The sequence below is a fragment of the Macrosteles quadrilineatus genome, unplaced genomic scaffold (assembly GCF_028750875.1).
Source record: "Macrosteles quadrilineatus isolate MER2022 unplaced genomic scaffold, UCM_ALF_1.0 Scaffold_2__2_contigs__length_208266976, whole genome shotgun sequence".
In the NCBI taxonomy this organism is placed as follows: Eukaryota; Metazoa; Arthropoda; class Insecta; order Hemiptera; family Cicadellidae; genus Macrosteles; species Macrosteles quadrilineatus.
The window spans coordinates 93,855,265-93,867,664 of NW_026542595.1; positions in this window are offsets into that span (position 1 = coordinate 93,855,265).

Sequence of the window (12,400 nt, forward strand, 5' to 3'; positions counted from 1 at the left end):
TTAGTTAGCTGTTTCCTTATACACTTCTCAAAGTCTCTAATATATACAAAGTGTTTGTTGTCTTTGTGCTTACTATCTGAAATTAACAACAGATCAAAATGATCTTCTAATTCTTTTTTGACGATTTTCAATGGTGTAATTTTCTGCCGATCATCCAATGCAAAAACATTCACACTAGTATTATTATTTTGCCGTTCAAATCTTTCAATTTCATTAAGTGACATTGGAAAAAATAAGTTGTTAAAGTTATAGGTATGAACAACATCACTTAAATCTTCTGGCATTATTTCCCTTTTGTTTCCTGTATAAAACTTTGATAAAATCGCATGCTTAAAGCAATACGAATCATTATTTTTTACATTGATACAGGAATTAGTTTGTGCTATTTGCTTTGGCAATTTTACATACCTTTGAGCGGCAGTCCTGTAGAAATTGCATTTACTCAATCGCAACTGAAGACCACGAATCGAGTGAAATGTCCATCCACTGCCACGACCTTCATGTTCTTGAAGCTCAGTCTGTAGTTTGGCAATGTCTTTGAAGAGATAGTCCCTGACATCCTCTGGAGATGTTGTGCTGAAGATGGTAACGGATTCAGTTTTGAAGTTCCTCGGCACCTCCGTTGTTTCTCCAGTAGGACTGAGATAATCAGCTTCAAGCCACAAGGTGTACTTGACACCTTGAACAGAGCTGAGTTCATCCTGCAGGGTCTTCTCGATGAGCGGAAGAGCTTCCAGCAGGAAGCTGTTGACGTCAATATCACAGTTTTTTGCACATGTGATTTGATATGTTTTGGCATAACCTTTAAGGGCGGACTCGACAAGCTGCATGTTCTCTTCTTTCTGCTGCTGTTGCTGCGGCTGCTGTTGCTGCGGCTGCTGTTGTGTAGATTCCTCGTCTTCCTCCCGGTCCATTAAAGATGAGGACGTTGATGAGTCACTTGGATCATCTTCGATGATGGAGTTGTCTGACTCAGCCGGAGGTGTCATGAGGCGTTGACGTTTTTCTTCAAAGAGGGAACTACTTCTTCTTCTTTTTAATAAAGTAGGATGACGAGAAGAACGAATGCAGGAGTTTTGGAGATGTTCTTTCAACTGCATTCGTGTTCTAAAGTATGCAGCATTACACAGAAAACAAGGCAGCCATGGTTCTGCGCTGCATCGATGATTTTCCATTATAGGTAGCGATGGGAACTGCAACCCACAAGCTGAACAGTTGTAGCACTGTGCCGCAGTGACACATAGTCGTTGTATTTGTGGCGAGAGGTCTTCTTCCATGGTTCCCAGAGATGGTAGTGGTGGCGTCGAGACGTTATCCGCAATTGTATGATGTATCACCTTTTTGACTGTAAAAAGAAAAACACATAAAGAAGTATGTTGTTAGGGAGAATTCATAGTTTCTTGTAGTGCATTTTTTCTTAAATTACAGTGTTACACACATACACACACACACACACACACACACACACACATAGGGCGCATGCAGGTAAGCTTAATAAATGAATATGTACCATGCAGATGCATATGATGAATTCCACAATTAAAAACTCGAGCAAATAACACAGATATATGATCATCATGATTAAATATATACAATTTACCTGGTACTGCTAACAGGAGCAAAGATGTGTAACCATCATGTTGAGGATCAGCTGGCAGAAACCGACCAGAACAAGGTAGTCATCCAGCTAAGAGGATCGAAGCTTGAAGAAGGCAGGCGAGTCAGCTGGTAGAGAGTCAGTAGCAGAGGCATAAAGGAGTCATCCGGCTGAGAAGATCGAAGCTTGAAGGAGGAAGGCGAGTCGGCTGGTAGTCTGTAGTGGAGGCACAGGGTGGCTGTGACTGAAGTTTCACAGTCGCTGCTGCCGTATAAAAGCCCAATCATAACCTCGAAAAGTAGACAACCTTCGCAAATGCACATCCTGGTGAACGCCCCTAATAAGTAGTCGCCCTTGTCAACTACATTTCCTGGTTTTTCTGGTTTTTGACCTTAAAGTCAAGGTCACACTAAAGTTGAAAAATGCAATCAAGGTCACTCTCAAGGTCAAGATAGGACACTTTCAAAGTTACCTTCAAGGTTGCTTACTTAATTAAGGTCAACAACAAGGACAACTTCATGAACAAGGTGACATCCAGGAAAAAAAGTAACAACAAGGAAGCCAGACGTTTGGCTTAAATAGCAGTGCAGTTGCTGACCAGGATTATTCTTCGCCATCCGTCGATACAGCTCACACAGTAAGTAGCAACTTGTTGTATGTAAACATTTGTTTTCTAAATCCCTCATATTTCGTGATGTCTTTGCTCATTTGTTTTATGCGATTTACAATCTTACATATGTTAGTGAGGCTCCTATTGTTAATATTACTACTACTATTCTACAGTTTTGAAACTTACAGTATTAACTGTTATTTCTGGAAATATTATAAATAAAGTATTTAATTTAATAGATATACTCGTTTTAATACACTATTGTGCAACATATGTCACAACGTTGGATTTTTCTACTATTTACTTTCGTAATGTATAAGTGTTATTAGAAGCTTTGAAATTTTTAGTGATTTTAATTTCTATAAATTCCCTGAGCGTTATCAAAAGTAATTGCTTGTTCGATATATATTAACCTGCTCTGCACAATAATAATAATATATACGTTTAAATATTTGTTCTCTACACAATAATAATATATGCGTTTAAATATTTGTTGGAATTCATAACTTTTTTGTGGACATTTCTTTAGATTATTTCGTTAGATGCATAATTATCAACTAACTTATGGACCACCCTGTTGTTTGTAGCTTTGATACAACTTTGTTAGGTTGTAACAAATTGTATTGCAACATAGATTTTGTTCAATTACTATACTATTTGGGATAATATGTAGGTAATATTCTTTAGATAGTTTGAAATTTCCGATTATAAAACAATAACCAAAACATTATATGCTAATATTGTGTAATAATTTTGCTTTTTAACTGCATGAGTCCCTTAACTTATCATTAGCTAAACAAAAATGTTTGCTCATAAGTTTGCATTAAAGAGTTGATTAACTAGAGTAGGAAATGTAGCTTATAATATGTTAGCCCACTCTACACAATATGTATATATATATACATTTAAATATTTGATTGGATTCGTAACTTTTTTTAACACTTGTTGTTATCATTTAGTACAGGAAAGAAACTTAGGAACAATTAAAAACAATTAATTTTCTTATTTTTATTTTATTGAAAAAATAACTCCTCTCCCTGCCTTTCCAACTCCTGGAAGAGTTCCTGATGCTGCTGCCAAGGTAACATCTCTAGAGGTGGTGGTGATGGCACAGGGCTAGGGGCACGAGGATTGTCAGCTGGGGCAGGATCATCCTGTGTCAAGTCAATAGTTACGATTGCAGCAGGGCGGGGTTGTATTCTAGGTGCCACCCTAGCTATGGGTCGAACGTACGGCTTCTCCAATGCCTTCCGTAGTTCACTTCTACGCGGAAGGCTAGAAGTCTTACGCTCCACAATCCTTATATCCCCATCATCGTTAGATGCAATTTCTGAAACATTAAACAAGCCAATTTTATAACAGCAGGATATATTTTAAAGTTCATCTGTTTTGATTACATAACTTTTGCATCAGTTATATATTGCTATTTAGTACAATTCAGTACAATAAACCAAGATGAATATTCTGACAATCAACAAATTTTTTTAACATAAAGTCAGGTACAAAAGCAGTTGTACATTTCGCCTATTAAGTCTGATGATGATTAGAGTGTCCAATCGAAATCGATCACCACTTACCATCTGTTTTGTATATTTACCGTCTTGTGAGTAACAGTATAAGCATAAATATATGTTTTAAGTGTTATAGGACGTTTCTTTTATTTACTTTCCGTTAAAGCAGTTACCATGTTGCGCATTGAACATATAGATTTTCCAAGATGTAAAATCCATTAGTAAATATATTATTAGATTTTTTTTCATATTCCATTTAGTTGGTTATTACAAACATGCTCAGTGACTTTAACAGTAAATTATTTGTTATTTACAGATTTAACAAAGGCTTTCAGAAAATAATAATTGCTAAAACATATTGTTGAAAGTACCTGTAAGTATAGTATGCGGAAACTGTTGTTGGAGACGGCTGATCAGCTCAGGAATGTCCTGGAGTGAACGGGGAATCAGAGAGATCGTTACTCGGTGTGTCATGATTGCGACTTGCATTTTAGGCAGGCAGACGGAATATAAATACGTTTACCATTTCCTGCTTCAAGCAAGGTTACCTGCAATGTTCCGTACACACCCTGTCCACCTTGATGCAGTTCTCTAAATGATTCAACAACATTAACAGTAAGATTAATATTTAATTTATTTTTTAGATGTCCTCACTTCAAGAACAGTTTAACTCAAAATCCACAACAGAGTTCCTCCCAAGACTAAAGATGACGGATTTGATCATATCGACACCATACCCAGTTCTCCGGTTCAGACGTGTGGAGATAAAGAATACGCTATTTGGAGCCAAAGGTGCCGCGTCTACTTCAATACTAGCTGAAATAGACTTTTTGAAGGAAATAGAGGAAGGAAAAGGAAAGGTGGGGCAGTTATTCCTTCCAAGAAGATTCAACGCAGTGTTAACAGAGGAGGAATTTGAGAAGTACAACAAGAACCCAAATGGGAAAATTGTATTTGAGGGAGTAGGGAAAACAAGGGAATATATTATAAAGTTTATTCAGGAATAAAGAACGATTTTACCTCAAACTTGTGTGTTGTTTTTAACCTATTATTCTCTTGGTAAGAATTTTAATGTTTTAATCCATTACCTTTAATAATAATGACCAGAATTTTTAAGGAATATTACAAACTTGTTGAGGAAGACGACAGTACAAGGAAATACCACAGAGCGGTGGCTTGCACTCTTGAGACCTTGTTCGTCCAAAACGAGTTATAAGCAACGGTAACAAAACTGACCTTACCCACAGCACACCTCAGAACCTGACCTTACTCAACTCCCCTCCTAATACACTGACAGAGTTTCAATACTCACGCCATGATCTCCACAGTAAGTAGCGCCATACACTCAAACACAAGTTGCAAGTACACATGTCTCAAACACAAGCTATACACTGCATCCTAACACCAAGTGCACACCGCACTCGGTCATGTACGCACCACGCTCACAAATATTGATTCTCCTGTACCTAGACAAAAACTCACAAAGTCGAGCTGTGGCCACATTCTCACTCGAATCTCCATACTTTTCAACAAAGCTGTGGCCAGTGTGACCATTAGACAAAAACTCTAAGTCGAGCTGTGGCCACGTTCTCAGTCGAACCTGCGGCCATACTTTTCAACGAACCTGTACCTAGACGGAAACTCACAAAGTCGACCTGTGGCCATACTTTTCAACGAACCTGTGGCCATAGTTTTCAACGAACCTGCGGCCAGACTTATCTACTCGGTTTATCACTCGTGTTGTACACAACAATGCTATACTGTGACTTGTGAATCTCAACAATAGTGTCTTTAGTGGTTTTGCAAAAAGTGAAACTATCCCTACTTCAACCCTAGGATAGGCCTAAACAGCCTATTTACCTTACCATGATAGGTTTACCTAATCACCAACCAGGTAAGGTATAGGCCTACTGATAATTAAATAATAAATATAAAATCTTTACCCCACTATAATTTTGACCCATTACAACAGATTCGTCAATGGCGGCACGAGCTCTTTTGATGTTATTTTTTTATCTAACCGACAGTTGTGGGTTTCTTTTCAAAAACAATTTTGTCCAGTCCGGTCCAGGGAGGTTATTTTTAAATCAGTTCACATATCTCCCTTGTTTATCAAGGTAGCTTTTAACAATGAACCAAAAGTCCATTACATCCACGGGAAATCCAAATTCACAAACTTTATCAATGTGACTGGCAAAGGCCCGCTCTTCATCGGAGGTAAAAACAGCTGGATGTCCACGCTTGTTTGCTACATTCTTCTTCAATCGCCTTTTTATTGTAGATAGGCTTATATTATAGTGGGCTGCTGCAACGCGTAGAGACATTTCTCCGGATGTCTCAGAATTGAGACATAGTTCTAGTTTTTCTGCCGTAAAATCGGCATATTGTCTACTCCCATGAGTCCTCTTGTATATTCGGGTCATTGTCAGTTCCAAATCTGGAAATATATGTTCATAAATAGTAGCTTGTCAATTTAACTGCAAGCAGTTTCCAAGCCACACGCACTAACCAACCATTTTTATTGTGGTTTGGGGCTACTTGAACCCGGGTTCAAGTAACCCCTATATCTAGGTTATCAGCACACAAATTATAAGTTACAGTTTTTACAGTGTTATAAACTTAGATATATGTAAAAAAAACATATGCTATTTTCTCAACCAATATATACGACATGTAAAACAACGATTACCTTGCGTGTATCTGTTGTATGCACTAAAGTAGATGTGTAAGTTTGCAGTTCACAAAAACTCACGTGTTTACAGCACATAAACATAACCGTAATCAGAGACAGGAAAGAAGAAGAAAAATTTCGTTTAAAGTTTCGCCCAACCGCTTAGTGCTGCCACCTGTTGTCTAAAGGATGAACCACGTCGATATGTTCAGTAATGCAGAACCAATAGAGATTTAAATCTTTTTTGTCCTGTGTTCAAGTAACCCCTCATGGTTCAAGTAGCCCCGCTTTACGGTACTCAACCAATATATACGACATGTAAAACAACGATTACCTTGCGTGTATATGTTGTATGCACTAAAGTAGATGTGTAAGTTTGCAGTTCACAAAAACTCACGTGTTTACAGCACATAAACATAACCGTAATCAGAGACAGGAAAGAAGAAGAAAAATTTCGTTTAAAGTTTCGCCCAACCGCTTAGTGCTGCCACCTGTTGTCTAAAGGATGAACCACGTCGATATGTTCAGTAATGCAGAACCAATAGAGATTTAAATCTTTTTTGTCCTGTGTTCAAGTAACCCCTCATGGTTCAAGTAGCCCCGCTTTACGGTACTAATAAAAAAACAAGGTGGCTATTTTTAAATATTTATATGCCTATAAATTATACAATTGTATGATGCACAAACCTGTTTCTTTCAGTTTTTTTTAATAAATTTTGACCCCTTACACATTTTTTGATATTTTAAAAAAAATGTTTTATTATATTGAGGCCAATGAGTTCCCAAACAAAATGTCATATAAAACAGTATAGCCTACTTTAGAGTGTTTTTTCCCGTTGCTGTATATGCAATATAACTTGTATATTTATATTATACTTGGGTAGTATACTTTATACTTCATTTTCTTTCATCCTTTTGGCAGAAGTCTCCAATATTTATCAATGTTTAGTTTATAGAACATTGTTCCATCGTTCTTGTACCATAGACTTCGCAAGTTTTTCACCGTTGGATCGCCGCAGAAAATCCAGGACGTCTTGATGAGTATAGCATTGTTGATGTTTCAGAATACCTTTTTACAAAGGTGTGATCCACTTTAAACACTTCACAAACTGTATGGTGAAGGCATCCCATTTTTTCGGGCATCCCTTGTGTTTTTAATGTAATCGCTCGGATGATTTCTTTTTTCTTTTTTTAAGCTCAGTTCAATTGTGCTTTGCACTGAATCGCACTCTATTTAGGTTTGCCTCTTTTCCAAGATTTGTTGGTAGATGTCATTATTTAACTCTATACTTAAATGAATCAGGGCATTTGACATATGGCCCAGTCAATGAATACAAAACACCCTTTTCGCAACTAAATGGTGGAAAGCTGGATTTTTATATGTGATAGAACCACGTGAGAGGTGTATTTTCCATACAAAAGTTCCCACTTCTACCCCTTGAGCTTTTTCCCCACCCCCCTCCAAACCTAGAAATTGCAGTGTTTTACTTAATTGATCTTAAGTCGAATACTATGTAAGCTATCGAGCTGCAATTTGTTTTATTTCGCCTAAGCAAAAAATCCTAAGCAGCCTAGTGCGGTGCCAAGTAGGCCTAAGTGGTAAGGAGAAACATATTTAAAACAATCAACTATAAAGTCGTAAAATTTATTTAAAGCTACGAATAATGTAAATAATGTTTTTAATGACTAGGCCAAAGTTTAAATGTATGAATGTTCCTTTCTAAAGTGTTATTGTACTGTATAATTACTTGGCAGCCTAATCTGTCATAACCTATTAAATAACTACACATACAACGTTCTTTTTACTGTTTTCAGTTTAAGAACAGTTAAAAAAAAAATATTGTATATAATGAATAAATAGTTGGATTTAAATTGTACATTTTTTTACTTATCCTTCTCCATTGTCTGACGTTTTTATACGCTCCTCTCATGCGGTTGATGCGATCGGCCAACTCTGAAACATAGCTTTCTTGCTTTTTGCTTATCAAAAGATAAGTCGAATGACGATTTAGCAAGTTTAGGGTGGGTTTCCATAAAAGATATTAAAAGGTCCCTCTTGGATTCGTTGATTTTTGACATTACGAAGGGTGTTAAACCAACTAACACTTAATAGCAGGTTACCAGCGCCTAATTCGCATTCGAATAGAATCCAAGATGAGGTAAATGTGGCGTTACGTCTGAATCGTGACGTCACTCTCCAGATTTGCGGTGTTGCCAGTTCTACTTGATAACGAGTAAATCGTCAGTGGATTCACATTTCACGACTCGCCTGATGGATTTAAAAAATACCGAATCTGGTGAATAGGTGACTTGGGTAACGAGTCATGACTCACCACTCACCGTTTTCAAAAATAGCCCCCCAAGGATGAAATAAACGCCGTTGTTCATGGTGGGTAGACGAAACTAATGTTTGTATGGCAGTTTACATCCAAAAGGAAAAGGAACAAGGTTGGTTGAAGGCCCATCAGATGTGAACTTTTTATTTCACTATATTTCTTGTAATTTCAAAATATTAGTTTGTTTAGAAAATATCAAGCTACTATATTTGGCCTTTAGGGAAACAATTTATCATCCCTTGTTACTACATTATGTTTCAAATACTCAAATACTTCACTTAATATTCCTGGCGAACAATTGAATTTTGAAAGCCATTCTTTGGTTGTAGAATGATAAGGCCATAATTTAGAATGACGTCCATTTCCCGTAGAAATTTTTAGGCCTTTGGCAAATAAAAGTATAGAGTAAACGCAAATTCTTTCATTTTTTCACGGCAACACCGTTTGCATTTATCCACTCCGTTGTTTTTAAAGTTGGATATAAGCAGTTCTAACGGTAGTCCTGAAAAGTTTTCTTGCAGCTTTTCTTTTACCCCCTCAGGGGCATAAACTTCCTATTTCAACAGTGTAATGATATCACTTAGCTTTTCAGGCCATCTGAGGCGTTGTTGCAGAATCTTTACCTTCCTCCTCAACTTCAGCTTTGTTGTGAAAATGTAATCTGCAACAAAAGCCCAAAATACTTGTAAATTCACGTGTTTGCCTAGTGATTCGGGCATGAAGAGGGTTTAACAGTCCTCAATATTATGTTCTCAATGTTAACCTTCTTTTTTTGCATTTTCTCGTGTTATGTTCTTCCACCGACGTGTTTTCTCCTTCTGTTCCAATATTTAGATTAATTTCCATTTTCTTGTTCTGCCTCAAGTTCTCGTCTAGTGCTGGCTCTGATTCTTCACTGGTAAATGCAGTACGCACAATTTACCAGCGTTTTTATAAACTATATCCATAGGTTCAAATAAAATGTGTAGGTGAGTGTTCAAACATTGATATTGTTTATACTACTTTTCTCAATCAAAATTCTTAAATATAGGTAATAAACAGATAACAAAAAAAATTTTATTGTTTGATTTAAAACCAAAGCTCCACGAGCCGATCGTCCGGTCTTGGGAGGGGGGGGGGCTTCCTTGTTTATTTTCTCGGTTTAGCTTTAGGGTATGGTCTTATGTCTTCTGAGAGAATGTTATGCGGTTTGGATGCCATTAGAACGTTCAGGACTGCAGATACCCATTTCAATGTGGCTTGATACTGAAATCAATTCAGGATTAGAAGATGTTTCAATTCCAAGAAGACATTCATCTGTCATTCTCATTTTCATCTTTATTAGCGTCATCTCGCTGCCTCATAGATCTATCCGTAACAGAAGATGGCAAGAGTTCATGTTCAGGGAAGATATTTTCGTTGAGAGGCTGCAAACCACTAGCTTTGAATCCGTTGAGAATGTTGGCAGGAGTGAAGCTCAACGAGAAAGCTTTGCCAACTAGCTCCGTAACATCAAATACAGGGTGTCATAAAAAAAAGTCAGATGGGCTATAGAGGATCTAAATTCTACATCCAAAAATAAGTCAAAAAGGAAGAATAACATTTTTTTTTATTTTAGCTTAGTTTAGCGGTAATCCGCCTTTTTTGAAAAAAATTGTAATTATTTCAAAAACCCTTTGAGATATTTTTACGATACTTGGCAAAATTGTTAACACTAAAGTAACCCTAGTAGCAAAATGATATTTTTAAAATATTACAAAATTCTTTTTTAAAATTTGTATAAAATTTTAAAATATAAGTATAAAATATGTACAATATATTTTAAAAATATTCATATGCACCATTTTCAGTAATTTTGCAATATTTTAAACATATTTAAAAATATTTAAGAAATGTTGCAAACAATATATTATAATTTTTTTTAAATATGATAGTAATATTTAAACATCTTAAAATATATATTTTATTAATATTTCAAAGTATGTTTTAAAAATATTTCCATATACTTTTTCAGTAAATGTTTAATATTTATAAAATATTTAAAAATATAAACAATGCGTATACACGATATTTAAAATAAATTTTAAATTTAATAATTTTATTATTAAACCATTTTAAAAATATAATTTAAAATTAATTTATAAATTTTAAATAAGCAACTCTAACCCTTATTTGGATATCAAAAGTATTTTTGTGGCATTTTTAAATATCATTAGAGACACAAAATAATAATTCTTATCACAATGTACAATCTATTAAGTTACTAAACCCCATTATATTCTCTGTAAACCTTTTGTGATTGATAAAAATAAATTTTTATAAACTTTGTTTAGAGGCTCAAACTAATCCTATTAAATTTTAAAAGTCAATCATCATTATAGAATATTGCTTAATCAGTAAAAACATAAAATTATTCTTTTACAAATGAATTGTCAGAAGAAATATTATTACATTTATTGATTTCATTTATAACCAATTACCACATAGCTAAAAATATAATAGCATACTTAAAGAAAAATTAAAGCAGTCACTCGGGAAATGAAAACAAAAATATGACAATACAACTAATTATAACAATACAACAATTAATTAGTACAACTTGTTGAGATGTATGTTCTAAAAATACATAGAATTGCCGGTATTTTTAGAAATAGTTTGATATCCAAATTAAGACATTGGACTGTGAAAATTGACTTTGAGCTAGAATCTGAAAGGAAAATATAGTAATATTTATATTGGAGCAATGCAGAAACCAGCCAACCAAATTAATAGCCTAAATCCCTGATGGGCCTATTGTGTAAGCACAGTTTAGAAAAAAATTGTATAATTAGGCCTATTGCAAAAAATTCAAGAATAATTTCAAACAAATACAAGAATAACAACACATTAAATATGACTATAAAACAAATTATAACAATACAACAATTAGTACAACTTGTTGAGATGTATGTTCTAAAAAATACATAGAATTGCCGGTATTTTTAGAAATAAATTGGTATACAAATTAACACATTGGACAGTGAAAATTGGAAGTCTTTAGATACCGTTTGTGCGAATCCTACAGATGTGTCGGTCTTGTGTTCCTCTATTACGTCCCACATGTTTGCCTCAACAACAGAAATCCCTTGCTCGGTGAATTGTGGATGTTGGTGCGGTGTACTGAGGCGGGTAGGTTTAATGTGAATAACTTTGGTTTGGCTGGTTTCTGAAGCTATTAATTTAGAAATGTCTCTAGAGATTTGTTCCTTGCCTTTTCTGTTGAAATGAAGTCCATGGCGAGTATGAAGATGTCGAGGTAGTTCATGAAGAGGAAGAAGTTTTAATGATGGAGAACTGATAACGAATCTTTCAATTTTGGCGTTTGTGAGAGATACTTTCAAGTCCAGTTCCGGCCTATCATGTCTCATGGGTAGAGTAGTAATAATTGCATTGGTGGTGTGATTCTGTCGATTTACAATTGTAAAGATGTCTTCTGTTAATCGCCCAGAGCCAGTCTTCTCAACACTGTTAGTACCAGCTACTAGCAATAGCTTCCCGTGACAGGCCAGATTGTTTGTTTGTTTTCAACGTTGTGTGTACTGACACTGCCCTTTCAGGACCTGCACTGTGTGGTGTGAGGGAAATATATGACTGTACTAACTTTCTAAAGATTGACTGAGGTCGAGAGACCTTCAAAAAATGGTACAGCATTCCAGT